The 23,429-nt window shown below is 41.2% G+C and overlaps 1 protein-coding gene and 1 long non-coding RNA gene across 5 annotated transcripts in view; one reads left to right on the top strand and one right to left on the bottom strand.

Moving 5' to 3' along the window:
- STK35 (serine/threonine kinase 35) overlaps positions 1–16,657 on the top strand; it is a 48,074-nt gene extending 31,417 nt beyond the window's left edge. The window contains exon 4 of the mRNA XM_074293610.1: positions 10,689–16,657. The gene's annotated coding sequence lies outside the window, so the exon portion shown is untranslated. The remainder of the gene's footprint in view (positions 1–10,688) is intronic.
- LOC141557649 (uncharacterized) overlaps positions 7,822–23,429 on the bottom strand; it is a 92,961-nt gene continuing 77,353 nt past the window's right edge. For 2 of the 4 annotated variants that reach the window (XR_012486854.1, XR_012486857.1), the window contains one exon: positions 7,822–8,400. This is a non-coding gene — a long non-coding RNA (uncharacterized LOC141557649). Of the gene's footprint in view, positions 8,401–16,871; positions 17,522–19,283; positions 19,848–23,429 lie in introns of those variants that run through there. The other 2 variants (XR_012486855.1, XR_012486856.1) reach the window with 2 other exon arrangements.

Genomic DNA, 23,429 nt, shown 5'->3' with positions numbered 1-23,429 from the left:
TTAAAAGCTGTGGATGTGAATGCACCATGAAGAAAAATTCCAACTAGACAGCAGTTGTGACAGAGAGATGTCTGACTTGAAATCAGGAAAACCTGAAATCAAATCCTACCTCAGATACTTAATAGCTTGTGTTAACCTAGTCAAGTCATTTCCCTCATCTTAATTAAGGATAATAATGGCACCTTTCAGGATTGTTAGAACAAATGAGATAAAGTATATAAACCTTGAATAATCTTTAACACTACATAAACCTATTTACTATTATTATCATTATTGTTTTGTCAGTGTAAAGGGGAAATTTTTCTGATAATTAGTATTATTTAACAATTGAGTTTTTTCTGTGAGTAATGAGTTTGTTATGATACCTGAGGGATAAATATTCAAGCAGAAGTTGGGACTTTACTCTGTAAGATATGATATGGAGAATATAGATAGTAAACTAGGTGATTTCAAAGATTCTTGCCAGCTCCTGGGAGCACAAAATTAAAACATAATCTTTGACTTATCTTCAGTGGACAAAACAAGACTTTAATAAAAGACCATACAGGGCAATATGCTTTTTGAACAGGCAAGATCATAGATCAGAGAAGAAGAAAGATTCTTGCAGACTGTGGAAGTCAATGAAGACTTCCTGAAAGTAGTGGTATTTGAGTTAGAAATGTCGTCTTCTTCCTCCTTCAAGTTTTAACTGAAGAGTATAAACAAAGCACAACAAGTAAGAATGTTTGGAATCAGAGAAACCAGTTTAGCTGGAGTAGAGACTTACATGTAAGGAAGACATAAGGCATTGGTTTATATTAGTAGGTTGAGCCCAGATCGTGAAGAGTTTTGAATACCATACTAGGGAAGTCAGACTTGGTCCATTGAAACGGTGTGGTGTAGTGGGAATGGGCACTGGACTTTGAGTCAGGAGCATTGAACTGGGATTTGAGCATGGCACTAGACTAGGGACAAATTATTTGGCTACTCCTTGCAGATGAAGAAACTGAGGATCAAGAAAATTAGTAGTATATAACCTAGTTCACGGTTAACATGGAAAGCACTTGAAGGTTTTACCAAGCACTGTATGCAAGTGAATATAGTTAAAAGTTTTGAGCAGACAGAACAGCACATGCAAAGAAGTATTAGGAAAATTACTATTGTTCAGTAGAATTCATTGCCACCATCCATAATACAACAGGAACTTGGAACTAGACAGATCTTCTGACACCCCTTCCCTGCCCTCCAACCCCCCTTGTCTTTGTCCTTGGGGAGCCACAGAGCCAATCCTGATTTGGATTTAACTGAAGATATCAGGGCTGTATAAGGTCACCTGCCTCACTTTCCCTAGGTCCAGAGGCCAGATAGAGATCAGGATGACTGGAGATAGCCCTCAAAACTTCTATAATAAATGGAGAGCGTCCACAGAGCAGAGTATAACAATTAGAGTAAGGTTGGGGGTGAAAGGCAGACATCTGGGGGGAGGGAGAGGAGAGGGGAGATGGTTCAAGGGGCCATTTCTGACTCCAGAATTCTTGGGGTAAGAAATGAAAATGAGTGAAGTGAATTTTGAAGGAAGAAGTGATAGTGATTGAAAATTGAAGGTTCCATATTAACATGAGGAAAATGTGGAGGGAGAGGGAAGTATCATAGGTATGATACCTTAATATAATGAAAGGAACAGTGGACCTTAAAATTTGTTATATAAAATAACAATCATTGCTCTCCTGAAGCTCAGAGATTAGCAAAGCTGAGATGTGATGAGACAAATACAGGTTAACTATTATACTGTAAAAGTTTCCATGATAGAAGATTTATATAAATATGGTTTAAGAAAAAAGTTGTATTATTAGCCAGGTCATTAAGGAAGGCTTAAGATGACGCCCATTTAGTTTCATTCACTCCAGTCCCTTAATTGGTCATTATCCATATTACAGAGTTTTGGAAAGTTCTAGTTTCATATCTAGTACTTGTGTTGAGGATACTTGATATATATTTTTCTCCTGGCATTTCTACCTCTGTATCTCTTCATCCATAACATGTTCATTATGTTAGTGGTTTTGTTTTGCCCATTTCTCTGTTGGCAATCTCTGGCTGTTGTGGAGGAGAATACTGAAGAGTTATGCTCCCCTGCAGCCCCTCGCTTCTTGAAGCTCCAGGACTTGGCATTTAAGTTGGACTTGAACAGAATTTAACAAAAACAGAAGAACACTTCCCTTCTCTGCACATAGGAAGATGATCATAATACTTTCATTATTCCTCTGTCACAGAACTAATGTGAAGATCAAAGGAGATCTGCATCTATGAAAAATGTAAATGTTTGCCGCTGTTGTGGGGCACTGGGGTATGCTGAGCTTAGTCAAAAGACCTCAGTTCAGATCCTTTCTCTGCTGAATACCAACTTAATAACTGTGGGCTGGCCATTTTCCTTGTTTCAGGTCTTGTGAGGAGAGTGCTTTCCAAACCGTAAATTGCCATATAAACGTGCACTGTTCTTAATCTTCAGGGACTGTGGGGAGACATTTTCTAATTCTCATTTGTTTGGCCAGATCAGCCTAAGTGTAATCATTCTCCCATGGAACCTCACTAACATATTCTATAGCCCCTTTGCACAGAGAGATCCCAAAGCCCATTAGCAATTATAGCCAACAAGTTGAAAGGAACTTGGCTGATTGTTTCCAGCCCCAAAAGCACCTGTGGGTGCTCACTGTCCTGCTGTGTCCTAGTCTCCTGACTCATTATAGGCAAAAGTTTGTTAGTTTATCTTTCTCCCTGAAGACCATGAGCTGCCCATTCTCCATAATAGCTGGTCACCTTTAGCCCCTTGCTAGGAATAGCATTGGGATGTCTGTCTAGTGGCATTAGGCCCCAAAGGCCTTCCTCTCTGAGGCACCTTCAATAAGATCACAGCCTTTCCCCCTGAGCCAATTCTTTGCTAATTACAGCAGCTGCAGCTGAACCTTTCTCAGTCTCTAGGGAGCCAATTGAAACTATCTGCAGATCTCATTTCATGGGCACATTTCCTAAGTTGAGAAAGGGAATTAGTTAAGACCAATTATTGCCATGGCCTCTTCTCCAGTAGTTAATAATAATACTGATCCTGCCACTGTGTCTGTTTTACTTTCAGACTTAAAGTGCTTTCCTTAGAACATCTCCATTTTGCAGATGAGGGATTTGAGGCACAAGGACCAAGTGCATGCTCATTGTCTTCATCATAGATTTAGAACTGAAAAAAAGGGGGACTTTAGATATTTAGACTGAACCCTGAATTTTACAGGTGAGAAAGCTGAGTTCCAAAGAAGTTGTCCCATCACCTCACTGAACTGAAATTCAAACCAAACCCACTTCAGATTCCCTTCATTTAATCATCTCCACTCAACACCTGTTATATTAAATATAATCAATTTATGGAAATAGCCAACTCTTCTCTCCTTTTATCTCTGGGAATCCCAAAGTACCAGAGAGCTGGTGAGTCAGAGGCCAAATCTGTATGTGTGGAGCTTCTGTGTACACACACAGTGATCCATACATGTTATTACTGCCCATATCATGAAATTTGAGTCTAAAAGGTTAGCAGTTAGCAGTATGTTATAGAATATTGGTGCAAGAAAGACTCTAGAGGGGTTATCTTGTAAAACACTCATTTACAGATAAGAAAACTGAGATCCAGTGAGGAATTGGGGGCTTGTCGAAGAGACATCATAGTGTGTACATGGCATCTGACTTCCATGGCAGCCCTCATGCCATTCCACTTGGCCACATTAATTGGTGTATATTCTCCCGATCCCAGATTGCAAGCACTGGTTTTTGATCTCCCAGGTGTAAACCAAGATCCTTGTGGTTATTTTTCCCCTCTTACCCATGTTGTTCAGCTATTCTCCCCTATCTAAAATGGCATTCCTGAGCCCAAATTCTTGTACTAGAATAAAGGAAAGGTTGTTTCCACAGGCTGATGCATTCTAGCTATTATAATAGAAGTGGGATGATGTTCATGTTCCTTTGAGGGTCAGAGAGCTACAGTCCTCAAAAAGGAATTAGCTTGATAAGCGCTGGTAATGCTCATCGCTTTTTGTGGTTATCATTTGTCCTATTTTTTGCTAAGTGTTCTTTGGCTGCCTGTTTTAACAAATAAACTTTTCCTTTTAAAGTATAGCGTGACTGCCTGCACTGACTGAGCCAGACAGATGTCCCCACAGCAGCTTCCATTCCAGTCATCAGCCAGATTAGTGTTCAGCATTGTGGCCATTTTTAGGTAGTAGAAACATGGACCAGGTTACAGAGACTCATTAAATAGCTAAGCATCCCTACTGAAAGTTTAAGATGCTGTCTTGGTTGTCTCCTTCCTAACCTGCTGTTTCTAGTTATGGTAGGTCCCATCTTAGGGAAGAGTTCAGAAATCTAAAGCTACTTGGCACTGAAGGCAGCATGATGTGACAGGCTCCGATCACATGGTACTTCGTCTTACCTATCCTCTCCAGTGCTGGATTTAACCTTTTCTCAATCTCTTCCTTCCTTCTGTCCACCCCCAAGATCTCCACACATGCAGCATCCTTTACAGTACAGCTCAAGCATCCTCTGTGTATGAAGCCTTTTCTGAGTCTTCCAACTGCTGGTGCCCTCCCTATATTTGTCTCCTTTAGACTGTAAATTTGTGAGTTGGGATCTTTTCCTTCTTTGTAATTGTATTCCTAGCATTTATCAGTGTGCCTTACCAGGTCCTTAGTACATGTTGATCGATTATAGATATAGGATAGTTAGAGTTGGGGAACCCAGAAAAACCTCACATTTTTATGGGAGGGGAGATAGTAGAAAAGTATAGGGTCTGAAAGGATTGAAACCAAGTATTGAATGGCTTTAAAAGCTAAGCAAAGGAGTTTGTTTTATCCTAAAAAGCAATGAGGAGCCACTGGCGTCACTTAAGGAAAGTATGTAGTCAGATTTGTGTTTAAGGAAAGTGACTTGGGCAACAACATGAAGCTGAGGAGACCAGTGAGGAAGGTGTTGCAATAATCCATGTGACAAGGGCCAGAAATAGGATGATAGGTAAGTAGAGAGAAAGGGTCAGATGAGAGAGCTTTCATGGGAGCTAATGAGGTTACCAAGAGAAAGTGTAAAGGTAGGAGAGAAAAAGAATGCCAAGGACAGAACCTTGGAGAACACCCGTAGTTAGGGGGATGAATCAGCAAAGGGGACTAAGAAGGATTGGCCAGATGAGGTAGAAGGACCAGGAGGGGGAAGGAGAGAGTAGTCAAGAATGTCAGATGCGGCACATAGGTCCAGAAGGGTAAGAATTGAGAAAAGGCAGTTAAAGCAAATAGATATTTGGGGTTAAGAAATTGTTCTCTTCGGAGAGAAGTTTCAGTTGAATAATGACATAAGAATCCATATAGTCAAGGGTTGAGGGAGGGAGAGGCAGTAACTATAGACTTTCAACATATTTTTCAAGAAATGTTGCTAAGAAAGGAAAAGGTGAGTAAGAGGATGACAGCAAAGACTAGTAAAGGCTGACCATGTACCTCATCTACTTCAGCTACTTCTCAAATATTTATTAAATACGGTAAGCCCAAAACCGTGCTAAGATTTGCATTCACACTGAGACTTTCCTGCATTGCACTAGCAGTATGATATAGTTTTGGAACTGAAAAGGATCTCTGAAGTCCTCCAATTTTCAACTTTATTTTATAGGTGAGAAAGTAGGCCTTGAGAGGTGAAATAATTTTGCTTTTCAAGATCCCACAAGTAGTAAAAATAGCAGAGCTGGGATTTGAACCCAGGTCTTATGAGTCCAGAATCCAGTGTTGTTTTTTTCTGCTGTACCTTGAGACCAATTAGATTAAATACTCCCCTTAAGTCAACTAGACTAGTGCTTCTCAAAGGGATGCCACAAGTTTCAGCAGGTATGCCAGGAACCCTCTGTGAATCTGAATCCCAACATTTAAACTCTCAGGGTGCCGGAAAGAACATTGTTCTGTTTGAGAATGGCTGGTCTAGACCAGGTCACATGCCAAATGCCTTTTCAGGCTTGGCTAGACTCCTTGCCCAAGGAGGCATACAAGGTAGCATAATGCAGAGAGCTCCAGCTTTGGTACCTTGGTGCCTAGATGCCAGTCCTGCTACGTAGTAGCTAGGTAATTCGGGGAAAACCACTTTTAATCTCTCTGAGGCCATTTCTTTATCTGTAAAATGGAAATAATTTTATTCTTTATACTTGGAAGGATAGTATGAGGAAAGCATTCTAGAAACTATTTAAAGTCATCTCAATGTGAGCTGCTGTTCCTTAAAGGCCCAGGTAATGTTATGGCCTTAGTTGTCCTGAGTGGGTCCCCAGGCCAAGGAAAGTCCCATCACATGTTAAAAGGGTTGAGCTTCTGGGCAGGAGTCTCCCCAGAGGAGAAGACATGGATAGCCTAGGGGAGCTGTTCAAATTGAGCTCCTATGGCACCCCCCAGAAGTGGAGTATTTGTGCCTTCCGAACATGCCTGGTCCCTGACAAGTCCTTCCCCTCTCTAGGCCTCAATTTCCCTGTCTCTGGAATTGGTTTGAGCTGGGAGTTCTCTTAGGCCCTTCCCTCTGCTGTGTTCTGAGCCTTTAGGGAAGGCACTAAGGACCTGGGATCAAGCCTCAGCCCCTGCTGTTAGCTGAACCTCTCTGGGCCCCAGTGCACTGACCTGTAAAATCAGGACAGTGCTTCTCTGATGGCCTCACAGTGTTCCCTCATCCCAGTTATATCTAGTTCTTTGTGACCTCTCTTTGGGACTTTCTTAGCAGAAAAATTGAAGTGGATTGAGCATTTCCTTCTGATCATTTTACAGATGAGGAAGCAGAGGCAAATAGGTTTTAGTGACTTGCCAAGTGTCTCTTAAGTGTCTGAGGCCAGATTTGACCTTGGGAAATAGATCTGACTCCAGACTCTATCTACTGCATCACCCAGCTGCCCCCAATGGCCTCATAGGTTGTAATAAGGTCTCAGTGAGGGAACTTTTGCACCCTAGTATAGAAATGTCAGCCCCAACTGTGATTCTAAATTAATCTTGTACTTCCCAACAGGAAGCTAACTTCTAGACTAGTTGGGGAGAAGACCAGAAGGTTTGCCCCCATTCATAGTTGGAATTAAGTTAAATCAGATGGGAGACATTCATTGTCTTAACTTCTTTCAAGTGGCAAACAGGTACCATAAGACCAGAATCCAGCGCAGAGAAGTGACTGCCCCAGCCCCCTGCTGCTCTGGCATCTGCTCTTTCAGAAGCAATCAAGACTATCTGGTGCCACTTGGTCACCTTCCTAGGCCCCCTAATATCTTCTTCCTGTGATCTGCTTAAATATATGCCCATCATCCCATTGGGAGGAGCCCAAGACCATCTTTGAAAGAACACTGTCCAGTGAAGAACATTGAACAGTGGGAAAGAGCTAGAGCCCGTACCATATGTTAGATGGTGCAGTGGATAGAGCACCAGCCCTGTTCATTAAACAGAACTCATATGTTAGATGTTTAGGCTCTGGGGAATAATCCAAATACACACACTTGCAGTTTCTCTTTTCAAACAGAAAAGACCAGGAGCAATGGGAGTAGTCATTCTTTTTTTTTTTTCTTCCTCTAGGAATTCTCTTAATTGTACCAGACTAGGATTCTTAGGGGTAGAGGGTATTGAATTTTACCTTTCTGTTCTCTGTATCTCAGAAAGTAGGAAATTATAGTTTAATATAATTTATAATATAATAATAATAAATTATAATAGCATTAGGAATAGCTTATATTATGCACTGTACAGATAACATACTTGATCCTCACAATGCCCCAGTGGAGCAAATAATGCAAATATTTTACATGGTGGAGGAATGGGAATAGCTTGTCAAGCAAGATTGGGAAGTAGGACAGCATGAGGGGCCGAGCAGAGCAGTGAACCAGGAGTAGGGAAATCAAAGTTCTCCCTAATTCAAACTGTCCTTGTGATCTTAAGCTACTTATTTACTACTGAAAAGGTGACTTTTTGTATTCCTCTCTCCACACCTAATTCTGACACTCACCCCACCCATGATTTTGGGGTAGGGCAAGCAGTGAGGCTGAGCCAAGTGCTGTGTGTGTGGTTGTCCACCAATAGGTTTCTTAATGTCCAAACTTACCTCATTGTGAAATGTCAAAACTAGGCTTTGGCTAGAATGTTCAGAAGACCTAAGTAATTAAATAGCTCCAGCTTTGTTTTCTTAGGCTAAGGCTATCATTCCCACATGCAACTAGTGTAATTTTAAGTTAAATCTTAATTAAAGAACAAGCCCTCAATTCAGAAAGCCATGAGTTCTAGTCTAACCTCTGCCACATTAACTGCTATGTGATCCAGGGCAAATCATTTCATCTCTTCCAGGAAGCTCTGAAAATCTTCACTGATTGGGGATGTTCTCTGTTGTTGGTTTTTTTTCTTGTGTCTAGTTTAAAAAAAAAGTCAAAGTTAGTATGTTGAGCCTAGAACTTGAATAGTCAGATGATGGTCCAAGTCATGATGTCATTTAATCACCAAAGAGGAAATAACAGCATGCAGGAAATTTAAGAAAAGATAAGACTTTAAATCATAGAGAAGGAAGAGCATAGGTAATTAAAGAAGAAAAGTTTGAAATAAAGAGAAAAGGATTTCAGGCCAATTTAAGGAAAATCTTCCAATTAGGACTATCTGGGAATAAGAGACCCTGGTTTTAAGGGACTAGTTTCTCCCTACTGGAAGTTTTCAAGCAGAGGCCAACCTAATGACAACTGGTCAGGGTTATTGCAAAAAAACCTGCTTTAGCTGGGTTTGGGGTTAGGAGATCTGAGAGATCTCTGAGGGGAAAAAAAACCATGGGATCCTAGAAGAATGCTCTGTAAAGCCAAATGTGGAAGAAAATATCCAATCAACTTTTTATTAATAAATATTGCTGGGGATGGAGGGAGGGAAACCTATCCTGGCCCCCAGCTTTTGGATACTAGAAACCGAAAATATTTACCTTATTTCCCACAAAACTTTGCCCAAGCCTTTATTCTTAATAGAATAATGTAATGTGGGAGTTCTACTATAAAGGAATTTGCCCCTGAAGAAGGGGAGCATTGGGCTAAAAGTATGGATTCCAAGGAAAGAAAAATGAGTTGTCATAGGAGGCAGTAAACTTATCACTAAAAAGAAGTATTTTAAATTGGGAACGAATGGCCAGTTGTGAGAATGTTGTTGAGATTTTATCCTTGGGATGGAGACTGGGCCTTCTATGAACAGCTTTGAAAGTTGTGTGCTAATTTAACTTCTTCGTAGCTTGGAGTTGGTGTTTGCATTGCATCTAAAAATGCAGTCTTTCCCTCTTCTCCCACTCCTCCCACAATATCTTTATACACCTCTCTCCCTCCCACTGCCATCCCTCAAGATTTAGGTGGATATTGCAGCACCCTAGAGACCATTCTGCAAATCCTAACTTCAGTAGCAATTTGCTATGAGCTGTCTTCCTCTGCTTCAGTGTGTCCCTTGCTCAAGCACATGTTCCCCCAGCTGATCGCAGGCACTGATGAGAGCTTTCTTGGGCATGTCACGTGGAGTAAATAGCAGAATAGGTTTTCATGATGCTGCCAAGATGTTTGCCAGAATTTTGCTGCCTAACATGAAGAGACCACCTTGCCAAACTTATTTCCTAGGCTTGCTGTACTATTTATGTTTATTACCAGAAGATAATTTAAATGGTTAATCTTGTTGAATGAAAAATAAAGGCAGCCAGTAATAGCCAGCAGTATATTTTGCCCGTGTTTTTCCTGTCCCCCTTCCCCAGCCTTCCTTAAATTACTCTCTGTTCCATTCTTTGCTCTTGCCTTTTGAGAAAAGGACACAGTCATCTAGCAAGTACTAATCATTTGATCAGAACTGAAAAGCTGCCCCCTTGAAATCAGCAGGGCACGATTCAGAGTCTTGGAATGGGAAGAAGCGGCCCTGGGCTCTAGTCTCAGCTCTATCACTCGGTCTAGTAGAGGGGGCAAGGCTTGAATCTTCACTTGGCTACTTGACCACCTGAATTCCTTCCCTTCTCTAGATCTTATTTTTTAATTAAATGGTATCTGAGGGTTCCTGTAGCTCTGACTCTTAATTATCTTTTAAGTCATTTGATCTATTTAAAAAGAAAATATTTTCCAACTCTGCCTGATATGTGTTAGACGTAAGTATTCGATAAATTCCTTTGGATTGCTGCTACTTACCTTTTCCCACACATATGAAGAACTATAGTGATAGTTTTATTATATACAAAATGCTTTCTAAAACAAAACATATAGGATAGAAATATTCATTATTATCATCTTGTCTTGTTATCTCATTTGATTTTTATTATGATTGTTATTTTATTTTATTTTTTAACAACAGCCACATTAAAGTGGTTAAATGATTTCTTTTTTTCTTTTTTTTTTTTTTTTCCCCCTGAGGCTGGGGTTAAGTGACTTGCCCAGGGTCACACAGCTAGGAAGTGTTAAGTGTCTGAAACCAGATTTGAACTCAGGTCCTCCTGAATTCAGGGCTGGTGCTTTATCCAATGCGCCACCTAGCCACCCCTGGATGATTTCTGAAGTCATAAGTGGCTCAGCAATAGGATTCAAGCCCAAGGGTCCTTTCATTGCTGCATGCTGCCTTTGTAAATTTCTCAAGTTGTCAGCAACAGCAGAGAATGACTCCAAACCTACTTAACTTGCTTTCTCCTTCAATTGTGTCTTCCAGGTTGACTTCGCAGGGACCCACAATCTCTTCAGTATGTTCATAGAGGGAAGCAGACGATCAAGAAGTGGCTGGGTGGATGATGGGCACTCTCTGGACAGCTGGATCTCCGGCTATGTGAAGCTTTTTGTTTGGGGGGTAGTTGTGGTTTTTTCTGTGTGTTTGATTTTTTTTCCCCCTCCTTTCAATTTTTCTTTACCTTTTATTGGGAAGCCAATTAAGACTTCAGAAGAGCAAGAGCTATTCCGATGGACAGGCACCAGTTTGTTTAAATCCAATTCAATATGGACACAGCATATGTGTACTTTTTTTTTTTTTCCCAGATGGAATGGGAAAAGGGTATTTGTTCATCTTCTTTCCCTCTTCTTTCCCCCCTATATGTCTCTGTCCTGCATATTCAAACAACTCATTGAGAAAGATCCTTTTGTCCAGCCTTTCACTGTCAAACCCATTCAAGGTCAAAAGAAGTTTTTCTAAGAACTTCTGCTGGTGTGGAGCAGGTAGCTCTTCCTCTTAAATCCTTTCCCCAGGATAAAGGATTTGTTCTGACCCAAGGATGATCCTGCTAGATAACTAGGGAGAGAGAAGAGGCCCCCTTGTCTTCAGTCCTAACTGATATCTAAGTAGCCAGCACTGACTTATCCCATGGCAGAGAGTAAGAGACAAAAAGTAGGGCGTGTGCTGGGTCAGACCTGGGAAAATATGGGCGGTCCCAGTGCAGAATTTGGGGGAGGGCACCTCAGTCTCATAATTTTTTTGGTGTCCAAGAATCCAAACCTTAGATCACAGCCAGAAATTGGATTCCCCCTTGTTGCATGTTTTATACATATATACTGTCTGTTTCTGTCTTATCGGTCCATCTGTCTCTTATCACTCTTACTTTCAGTCTCTTTATTATAAGCTCAGTCTCCTGATTGAGTAAGCTAAAAAGGGGTTGTAAAAGGATTTTCCCATGCCTTTTTGCGTGTTTCTTCTGCCAGGGGAATCCAGAAGAGAAACCATTTGTGCCAAATCTTTGCTAGGAAGGCAGCCATGTGATGGTGTTCTCAGGCTAGTCTTACCTGGTACCCCTTTTAGAACCAGCAAAAGAGGTGCGGTCCTTTCTAGAACTGGCCCAGTTATAGTCAGCCAGCAGCATTTTCATAGGATAATGGGGACAGACAAACTGAAGCTAACCCAACTGGCCTTGCCAATGCATCACTGCCTGGGCTGAGCGTATGCAACCCTTGGGGCTTGGCTGGCAGAAACCTTTCTATGCCCTGTTCCCTGTAGATAGAGGTAAAAGTGAAGGGACCCATCTCAAAGTGGGTGTTTTCCATAGGAATGTGCTTGCTCAAAAGGAAAGGCCCTACTGAACTAGAGAAGTCCATTTGCCAGCCTAGAAACCTTTCATGCATTCAGCTCATCACATTCAAAATCTCCAGGTTCTTTATTCACTTGGTGTGTCTATACACACTCTTTTACCCTCACTCTCTCATATTCTTTGTCTCCCCATCCAATGTATTTGCTATCTCTCGAGGATAGTTTACCCCTTGTATCTATTCTCTCTCAATATGATTGACTGCTAAAGTTAAATTTCTTGTATATCTTCGTTATTCTTCTCCATCTCAGTGGCAAAGGTATTATTTACCCAGTATAGCCAGAGTAGGAAAAGTGATGGGTGTTCCTTCTTTCTGCCTAAAGTCAAGAAAAACTGACCAGGGATGAGGAAAGAGAATTGACAGGGACAAAGAAAAGACATTTTTTAGTATTTCTGCATCTCCTTTGGTTTGACAGGTTCCTTCCAGCACACCCAACTTGGGACCCTGTTTTCTGCACCTATATTGTTCAAAAATATCTTTTGTTCCAATTCTCTGTTGGGATTTCTCTTGCCTTCAAAAACTGACACATGCTCCATACCTGTTGTGGACAGTTAGCTTCAGTAAGCATGATTCAACAGCCCTCTGTCCTAGCAGTCCAAGAGTCACCTGGGCCCAGAGCCCTGCTTCCATAAGGCAATTCATTTGTTCTAGCTGTGACTTTGTTTCTCCAACTTCTTAGGTAGATAGCTCCTTAGATCAATATGAAAACACACTGCTCTTGAAAGTGTGATCTGGGAGAAATCCTAATTAAAGTGAAAGCTGCTTCTCTACCCCCAATTCTCTTTTCCCATGGGGCAGACTTGTCTCTTCATTACTGAATGGTGAAAAAAAAGTCCTATATTTCAGTGCCACAAATTCCCTTTTGTCTGTATCTTCTTCCCAGAACCCCTGCACAGAAATTCCTAATGAGGGTTCAAGCTTGGGATGATTTTTTTTTTTTCCTCTACCATCTCCTCTCCTTTCCAGTTCTGTTTCAATATTCTTGCCCCTCTCCTCACGTAGACATCTTCTCTTCATCCTTTAGTGAGGCAGAATCTCCCCATCCTTCCAGGTCGTCACAAAGTTCCATGTTTCCGATCATTCTAGTCCACATCGTGACAAAGATGGTTGTGTTTGGTGTTCGGCACGCAGCCTAAGATCAAGAGTTGGAGCTCTTTGCTCCTTGGCCTCCTAGCATCAGAAGCTAGCTTTCCCCTCTTGGCTTTGACCTGAGCATCAACCAGGACTTCATTGACCCTGGCTCTAATGAGAGCCATCCATTCAGTTCAAAGTGCCTGCCCTCCATTTGTCTGCTATCTGGAAACCACATCAGGAAGGTGCCAAGCTAAGTGTCTGTGTTAAGGTGCTCTCCTTCTCCAGAAAGGCAAGATGTCTGGGGGCTTGGTCTAGGGCTGGTCAGCAGTGTATAGCATGGCACAGCTAGGTAGCTCTAGACGCAGTTAATGGTATTCACTCCTTTTACCACGCCCCTTCCACATAACTCTTCTTCTCTCCCCATGCACATGTCCTGGGTCTGATAATGCCATTGCTCAATTCTAAGTGCTCAGCATGGCCTATCTCATCCTAGATCAAGGAGGAAAGTCTTTCTAGGATTTTGGGAGCAATAGGTACTCTTGCTTGGCTGTTTCCTTATTGTGCAGCCCTTTTCCTCTCCCTAAAAATCCCTTTCGGCAAAATGGTAATATTTAATTCCTTCCCAAGAATCTGTGGAATGGACTTCAACTCTGCAGAAAAGAAAATCGCAAAGGGCATTCCATCCAAAGGCCCAAGCTGCATTTTCCCTGTGGAAAGCAGATAGGCCTCCCAGGCGAGATCTGTTTCTCTTAAGGCCAGAGAATCCCAGGGACAGACCATAGTGCCTTAAACTGGAAAATTTCACCCTCACAAAGTATATCACACTTTCATCTTCCCCACTCCTCCTTTCTCCCATCTGTTTCCCAGCTCACTTTTCTTCTCCACTCAGCTTTGTTTCCCATCAGTGTCCACAGACTTTTAGGTCCCCTTCCTCCTGACTTTTCTGGTGTTGTGTTCTTATTTCTCTGAACTGTCAGGGAAGGGCTTTTAATCCTGGGCGTAAGTAACTGTATGAAATTCTCATCTGAGTGGGAAGACCAGTCTTTTGCCTTGTGATCCATCTCATCTTTCCCTACACCTTTCTGAGGCCATTGATGGTTGACCTAGAGGGACAGGGGCCTCCATTTGGATCTTGGTTTTTAGTAAGAACTTTGTAGTCAGATCTCCCTATTCCCCGGTCTTTGCCTCCTCTCCATCCTTATCTCTGCTGATAGCACTGCTGGCTAAGATTCCTTCCGGGGGCACATCCCCACTAGTGACGTGAGCTGGGAGAGTGTCAATGCACAGGAATGTGGGGTGAGTCCAGTAGTGCAGGCTGGAGTTTAGGAAGCTCACAAGGTGCCCACTGGCAGAAATCATAGTCCTTCAGAATAAACTCAACAACCCACTTTGGGGCACTGAAGACAGCTCTGAGTCTTGACAACCTGGTGGTTAAGCCCCATTTTGTTGGCCCCTCTCTCCCAGCCCCATAGATGAAACAAGTGTCTTCCTCTCCACCATACCCTGTGTCTCATGCCCAGACTTTGCAAAGTCTCTCCTCAAAGGGATATGATTCCCAAGGGGTCTAGGAGCGAGTGTATGAAATTGTTTACTTTTGAAACGTCCTGTTTACAGTAGGGAGGGGGCAAACTCCCTGGGCAGAAGGGGTTGGGACTTTCAAAGCACAAGGAATTCAAATCCTTATTGAACACCTGGTATCTATCCTTTGTGATACAGCCAGCCAGCCGTGGTCCTGGGGAGGGGTGTTGTATTCTTGTCCCTCTCTTTCTCCTCCTGTTTTCAGAATCCAGAGGTGCTAGGACTAACCGGCCTGTAGTCCCCTTCCCAGGTCTTCCTGCCTGTTTTGTGTCTCTCTCTCTCCCTTCCCTCCTCCTTTCGAAATTTTTAGCTCCTTAACATATCAAATGTCTCCTTGAATCAGAGTGCTTGGAGCAATAAGATTTTTTTTTTTTTAATGTAATTGAGGAAAGGAACATCCCTATGGATTTTCTGCCTCAATTCTGTTTTGTTTTACTTTTGAAGTCTCAGTAGGCAGGATCAAGTCTAGTTTTAAACCTACCTGGTACCAGAAACAGGCATAAATACCACATCTCGCCACTTTTCCAGGCAAGCAAATCCCCCAGGCTGAGGGAGCAGGGAATACTGCTGATTTGTTTTGTGGGCCTCTTACTGCACACTGCCAACGCAGCTCACCCACCTGGCCTAGGGAATGTGCCTTGCCTGCCATTGGCTGAATTTATACACACCCCCCAGATCCATGTATCAATGCTGGCTGGGGTCTCTTTTGCCATTACTTGTCCAGCTTCCCCTTTCTGGGCCTCTGGACCAAGATCAGACTGCTGATTATGTCCTTCCCTTCCCCAACTTCCATATGTTAATGAATTTCAATCATCTTGCAAGTGGAAACCCGGAAAGCCCCAGACCTTGGGCATTTGATTGATTGGAATGGATGGTGTTGGTAAGGTTGACAGATTACTGGCACTTGGAAGCCACAGCACTGAACTAATGATAATGCCTCTGATCTTGCCATGCCCAGGAATTTGATTGACTTGGTTGTATAATTTTACTTGTTAATAACTTCATAGCCTGGTCCCAAGTGTGGAGGCATAGCAAGCCTTCCAAATATTCAGAAGAATAACATTAGCTAAGTACTTCATATGTAGAGACATCAACAGCAATAAACTTCTTGCTGGCAAGCCCCCCTATACATTAAGTTGGTAGATTTTGATGCCATTGGTTTCAGTGTGATATCGATAAGGCTTTTTTAGCTGCTTCCCTTAGAATTTTGACTCCAGAATAGCCCACCCCTGCCCTGGGTTTTACTCCCCACTTCTCAGCCCCTACTCCCAAACAATTCCACTCAAATACTTAGAGCCCCAGTCTGGGGAGGAGGAGCCTGCCCACCCTCTGTAAAGTTGCCCTCCAGGCAGCTTGGGGCTTGGCACTTCCACAGCACTTTGAACTCCCAGCATCCCTTTTCTTGGTCAATACAGAGGGAAGGGGCAAGATTGTTGTAGAAAATGAAAAAGGCTGGTGGCCATGTAAGGAGAAGAAAACAAGAGGGGAAAAGTCATCTTCACCTCTCAAGGCTCCTTTCTTAAAGAGCAACTGATTAAATAGAACAGGGGCTCCTTCAATACAGTGGACAGGACAGAGGTGGGCAGATTGAGGGAAAGGCTTAAACCCAGGCTCAAAGTTAGTTTAAAATACTAGTTAATCTATTTTTCTGGGTTGTTTTTTTGTTTGTTTGTGTTTTTTTTTTTTCTTTTTTTTTTTTTTTTTTTTTTTTTTTTTTTTTTTTTTTTTTTTTTTGCACAGAAGCTGGTAATCTAGGACCTATGTGTGAACAACTTTATATAAATATTTTTTGTACTCAGTTTACTTGGGTTGGATTAAAACCTTGTATTTAAGTTCCTCGAACACTGTGGATCCCCTGATGTGTATGAATGGCAGACACTTTGTAAATTAAGAGATGTTTGTGTGAATAAAGCTATTTGATGGGGTTGAAGAAGCAAGCCATCTGTGATTTGAACGGTCCTTCAACTTGTGATTTTTTTTGTGGTGGGGGTAGGCCAGGAGTCAGAGGATTCCCCCCCCCCACCCCAATACTCTGAGCCTTGCATGTACCTAACAAGTACAGCTTTGGAGAAAAGACCACCATATCTGCCCTGTAATTAAAGCCCAAAAGTGGGAAATTAGCCATGCAGAATCATTTAGTAAGTCCACTTCAAGTATCTCAGCTCTTCTATGGAGAGCAGGAGCCAGAGGAACAGGGATTAGCACTTTAAAACCCAGAAGTCTTTAAGACTTCCACAGGAACTCAGTGTTGGAGTCTTTTAAGTTTCAAGAGTGAATTTGAAAAATCCAAACCACAAAGTTGACCATAGTTCATTTTTCTTTGCTCTCCCAGAGGCAAACTCTGGAGGACATACCAGTCCTTTGAGCTGTAAGGGTTCTAAGATAACATAGTCTCATTCTCAAAGTAAAGGGAAATGATCACACAATTAGGGCTGGATTTTGAATTGGGGGCCTCTGACTTTAATACTGCCTCCTCATCATTTAGTAAGATTGTTTCAGCCAATAAAGACATTGGAACACAAAAAGATTCAGAGCTGTAAGAAACTAAAAATTACTCAGATTTATATATTGCTTTCCAGTGTTTTACAAAAATAGTTTTCTCCCAACAACTCTGAGGTCCTACACCTCAAAAATACATAGAATGTCATCCCCCACCTCTACACATACATTTGAGGATGAGCAGACGGGTCCAATGAAGTAAGTTGTCCATGGCCAGATTCAAATTTCAAAACGGTATAAATGGCAAAGCCAAGATCCAAATCAGTCTCTTTTTACCCTCACATCAAGCAGGCTGACCAGTCTGGTTGGTTGCAGGAAAGGATTCTGAAGGGGAGGAGTAGAAGATGAAATTGGAGAGATTAGTTGAGATCAGACTCTGGAAACCTCAAGTGCCAGACTTAGGAGCTTAAGCTATCTTCAGTTTTAGCAATGAACCAGTCAGAGGGGATGGTAAGATCATATATTTATCCCCCACCCCAAATTGGGGTTGGAGAGCAAGAAACTGTCCAGGAAAGAAGTAGAATTAGTCACCCCCAGCTCCAGACTTCAGTAGAACCTATGATATGTTTGATGGGCCCCATAACTGTGCTTTTAGGTTGATTAGGGACAGGCTGGGCCTGGAAACAATTCCATTGAAGGGGGGGGGGGGGGAGATTCAAGTCTTTGGAATGTAAGAGAAAAAGATAAGATTCATCTTTGATGTTCTCCATTATCTATAGGGAGATCCAAACGTGTAGACATTCCAGTGTTGGGGTAGAGGGAGGCTGGGCAGTTAAAGGATGGAGGTCAAAACACCTCCCTAGCTTCAGAAGTGAGGGAAATCAAAGATGAAGAGAAGGCTGAGGACAATGACGAGAGGACTGGAAACTTAATAAACTAGGAATATTTTGCCTGAAGATTTGACATCTGGCTGTGTTTAGAATAGTGATTATGGGGCTTGTCCTCCTTAGCCTGATAAGAAAACAAGTTGACTTCTTTTTCCCCAAAGTTAATTTGGGCTCCAAGTAAGGGGGGGAAAACCCAACTTGGTAACAATTAGAATATAATGTCTAAAAATGGACTTTCTCATAAAATTTCACATGAAATCTTCAAAGACTACTTTTTGGGAATGTTGGTTAGATTAAACACCTTCTGAGACCCCTAGTTGTGACATTCATAAAACCTTTAGCTTATTCCCTTGGAGCGATTGGCCCTTTGGGACTAGCCTGATCTTCCTCCCTCCTGGATTTAATAATGTCAATCTTTTCTCCCATCTCCCACCACCACATTCACCAGTAAAGGGAATTATGAAGAATGTGAGCTGAGATCCCAGTGCTCTCCCTAAGGTAGACAAAAGAAACCTTTTTTTTCCTTTAAAGGGCTCACCCCATAAGAAAAATCAAAGGCCCTGCACAAATTGAGAGGAAAATACGTAAATATAAAAAAAAAAAAAAAATTAGGTATCATGTGCATTATGGTTTTTGTTTCTCTTAAATGAAATGGTAGAGGAGTGGTAAATATAACATTCAATTAGTTAACAGCCACCTACTATGTGCCAAACACTATGCTAAGTCCTCCACTCTAATAGGGAGAATATCAAAATGCTTTCCAGCAGAGCCAAGAAAAAAAATTGAAATGATAAGAGAAAGGAGTAATAAAAACTTGACTCACTGCAAATGGTACTATTCAACTTAAATGTAATGGTTTAAAAGAAATCTTTGTGTTACATAATTTTTCTTTTGTATGTATATAATAACACAATACACTTAAAGTTGTATTTAATTAAAAATGTATATGTGTAAGAGCAAATGTTCTGAATAGGGCGTGAATGATGTTTAAATATTGTTGGCTCAAATGAGATACATACACACACAAAAAAAATTAACAAAAATGCAAAAAACAGCCCTTTCTCTCAAGCTGATCACAGTCTAACTACAGCTACAAACAGTATATAGGCAAGATAAATTGAGGCTAGTCTCAAATATTGTGGTTGTTTGAGCTCTTTCTAGATGTGGTTTCTGCAGTAGAATACAGAAGCACTTTAGATATGGCCCCTGGACTCTTAGAGGGAGAATGATCATAATCCAAACAAATATAAGCACTAGGGAGTATATACAAAATGGAGGCTTTCAGAAGGACTGGCAGAATTAAGAGTTAGTGAAAGGTTGTGGGTAAAACTTGATAGGAAAAAATTGAATAGAACCTTAAAGACAGTGCTGGAAGCATGAACTTAAGGGTGAAATATTGGAGAGGAGGAACTTTAATTAGGAAGTTATTAAAATAATCCAGGTGATGGTTGGTAAATGCCTGGACTAGGTGATTAGCAGAGAAGTGCAAAGGGAGGCACTTGGATATAAAAAGAACCTAGAAGATTTGTTTCTAGTTCTACTTAACTGGGAGGAAGGTGTCATTAACTGACTAGAGGAGATTGTGTGAATGAATGGGGGAAAAATTGAGCTCTTCTGTGACAAGTACTATTCTAAACAATTTTTTTATTATTATTATTATTTTTTAACAAAATAAGCTTATATCCTTATGGGAAAGACAACACATACAGGAGATTTAGAGCCAAAAGGGAGCGTTTTGTTTTGAAATGTTATTGGGACAGTAAATGCAGCCTTGGGGAAATAGATTGATACCTTTTCAAGCTTCAGTAGTATTATTGATTTGACTGTGGGAGAAAAGAGGAAAAGCAATTTTTAGTCAATACCTGGAGGGGGGGAAATTTAGCAAAACTTGACATAGATCTTAGAAATCATTTAACAGCCCATTCTACAGATATACAAACTGAGGCCTCCCAAAAAGAAATGGCTTATCTAATTTATCATAACAGAAAATTGGTAACATAGCTGGGATTGATATCCTGTTCCCTAAGGCAGTACTTTGTTTAGTGGGACCTCAGAATAGACTGACTATTCTTGACCCTCATCCACAAGAGGAAAACCCATTATCTAAGAATCAGGGGATGAGTTCTACATCTAGCTCTGTCTCTCACTAGCTGTATAACTAATGATGAGTTTCTTCTCAGTCTCAGTTTCTGCACCTGTAAAGTGGGTAAAACAGTACTTATGTTATTTCCCTCAAAGGGTTATTATGAGGAAAATATTAACAGCCATGCCATGGAAACACGAACTCCTATCCATTATTTTTATTCTTGGACTCTTTCAGATTTTGCTTCCATCTCCCTAGTCTCATTACTAGCCTTCTACCAGCTTATTGCTCAGAATCCACTTGAAAGGGATAGCAGACAAACAGGGATTTAAGCTAGAATGGGCCAGAAACAGATAATCTAGTTCACGTTTTGGGGTTCAAAGGAAACCCCAAAAGGTTGGTGCTCCAGACCAGTGTCACAAGGTATCTCAAAAGAATTTGCAAGCTTAGACCCATCTTCCAAGTCAAAGGGAAAATTTATTTTAAATATAATTTAAATATAAATATAATATAAATTCAAAATAATTCAGCAAAGAACCAGGAGCAAGAAGATAAATTTATAGGAAAAAATTAAGAGAGACCAGGTCTCATGGCACTGATTTGCTAATTTTATGGCTTACAGGTGGATTTGGAGAGTGGTCTGGTAGGCGCTTCATTATTGTCTCAGAAACTTTGTTATTATTGACCAACAGATTTTTATCTGACAGCAATGTTTGTAGAACTATGGCATTCCCAAGGCCAGGGACCATAGAGTTATCACTACATCTTTCCTAGAAGGTAAGGAAAGAAATATATCATTTTTAACTATATCATTCCCAATGCCAGGGGACCATAATGTTGTTCCTGCATCTCCCCTAGAAGCTGCACTCCATCACAACTACCTCACTGTACAGAGTAGGAAACTGAACCAAAAAAAGTAGTTGATTTGCCATAGGTCACATGGGGAGTAAGTTAAAGAGCCAGGATTCAAATGTAAGGCCCAGGCCTTCAGATCCTGTTCCTGCTCCTGCAGTGGGCCCCATCTCACCCATTCTCTCATCCTGGGGAATCAGACCTTACCCAGGGATTCCCATAATGCCTGAGTGTCTGAATGCTTTTGCCTGACACTGGGAAATTAGTGTAAACTGTTATTTTTACCTTCTGAATCCAATTCTTCCTGTGCAACAAGGAATTCGGTTCTACACACATATATTGTATCTAGAATATACTGTAATATATTTAACATGTATAAGACTGCCTGCTATCTGGGGGAGGGGGTTGGGGGAGGAAGGGAAAAAATCTGAATAGAAGTAAGTGCAAGGGATAATGTTGTAAAAAATTACCCATGCATATGTACTGTCAAAAAAAAAAGTTATAATTATAAAATTAAATTAAATTTAAAAAAAAAATAGGGGCAGCTAGGTGGCGCAGTGGATAGAACACCAGCCCTGAATTCAGGAGGATCTGAATTCAAATTTGATCTCAGACACTTAACACTTCCTAGCTGTGTGACCCTGGGCAAGTCACTTAACCCCAGCCTCAGAAAAATAAATAAATAAATACTCTCTTAAAAAAAAAAACTGCTTTTGCCTGAATATCTGGGAGGATGGGGACAGAAGGACAGCCACTCCTGGCTCATGACTGACTTATTTCTAGGGATCCAAGGATGAGGAAAAAGCCCCTGGAGAACCATTGGCCAGTCTTGTCTACAGCAGGTGATGGGGCTTGGGTATATTGCTTTGACTCAGAAGCTGGCTATCTTCAGTCGTCCTGATCTATATCTGGCCACTGGACCCTGAAGACTTTGGAGGAGAAAGTAAGGCGGGTATAGCCATGACTGGCATGCCATGGCCTCCCCTCCCTGATGTCGTGACCTTCAAGAAGGAAGGCAAACAACAACCAGAAGCTGGCAGGATGGAATTACCCTTGAGCTCACCAATCATTTCTGGGCCAGAAATCCGCCAGGATTTCCCCGAGTTCTTCAGAGAGCAGCCTTAGCCCCAAGAAAGAAAGGACGATCCCCTCGACACAGTATGTGATCTGGAGCCAAAATCACAGGACAGATGGGAGCCACAGAGTGGGCAGCAAAGAGCCTAGCCTGGAAGGAAGGGAATCAGCACTTAGGGGTCAGGCCGTGTGCTAAGTGCTTTATAAATATTATTTGATCTAGTCATGGTTCATCCACTAATTTGTATGATTGGGTAAGTCACCTCCTTTCTCAATTTCCTCATCTATAAAGTAAAAAATTGGACTGGATGATCCCTAAGGTCTCCATTCTAAAAGGGCTGGACAACAACAATAATAATTAATTATATGGTGTTTATACTGTATGTCAGACACTGTGCTAAGAGCTTTACAGTTTGATCCTCACAACAACTCTGGGAAGTAGATGTTATTATCCACATTTTTACAGGTAAGGAAACTGAGGCAAAAGTTAAGTGAGACAAACAAAAGTTGTGACCTGCCCAAAATCACACAGCTGGTAAGCTACATATATATATATATATATATATATATATATATATATATATATATATATATATATATATATATATAAACACTATATCAAAACACTCAGGTTTTGCTGATTCCAGGCTCAATGTTCTTATCTACTGGGCCATCACCTGCCTCATCTAACTGGAAAGGTAAAGCATATTCACAACAATAAAAACAAGAAAATAAAGGTACAGAAGAAACAGATTACCCTGAGAATTCTAAGGGTTTCTGATATTTTGTGTTTTATGTTCTAAGTAAGGTTCTTTTCAGGCTGTCATTTCTCTGTATTGTTTTTCTAGTCAAACATTTAACCATTCAACAAACCTTTCATCAAATTTTTAAGTATGTTTAAAGCACTACAACCATATGCTTGGAGTTGATGCAAGGATGAAAACATCTATCTCTCAAGAAACATTCTTCTGGGGAGATATATACCCAGAGAAGTACAGTACAATGAACATTGAAGAGGGGAGAGCATTAAAAATCTGGGCTGGGAGTGGGCAGGGAATTGGGGAATTCATAGAGAAGATGGCACCCGTGCAACAGGTCAGAAATAATCACTGAGTGCTTTCCAGCTGTAGGAGACATTTCCTACAAATATAGAGACAAGAGGATTGTGGTTCCTTGAACAAAAATGGGAAAGTCAGGAGAAAAATCAAGTTTCTATTTGGACATTTGCGCTTTTTTTGGAATTTAAGATGTCAATGGAACATCCAGAAAGCATTCTAGGAGATGAAATAAGGAGAGAATGGGGTAAAGAGATAAAGACAAAAGAGAGTACAATTAATAGCCCTAGGAAACACCCAAGCCTGCAGGGACAGAAGATACTGATATTCTAACAAAGACA

This window comes from Sminthopsis crassicaudata, chromosome 2, assembly GCF_048593235.1.
Source record: "Sminthopsis crassicaudata isolate SCR6 chromosome 2, ASM4859323v1, whole genome shotgun sequence".
NCBI classification, from domain to species: Eukaryota; Metazoa; Chordata; class Mammalia; order Dasyuromorphia; family Dasyuridae; genus Sminthopsis; species Sminthopsis crassicaudata.
The sequence above is the reverse complement of the archived record's forward strand: the minus strand, read 5'-3'. Positions and strand labels throughout refer to the sequence as shown.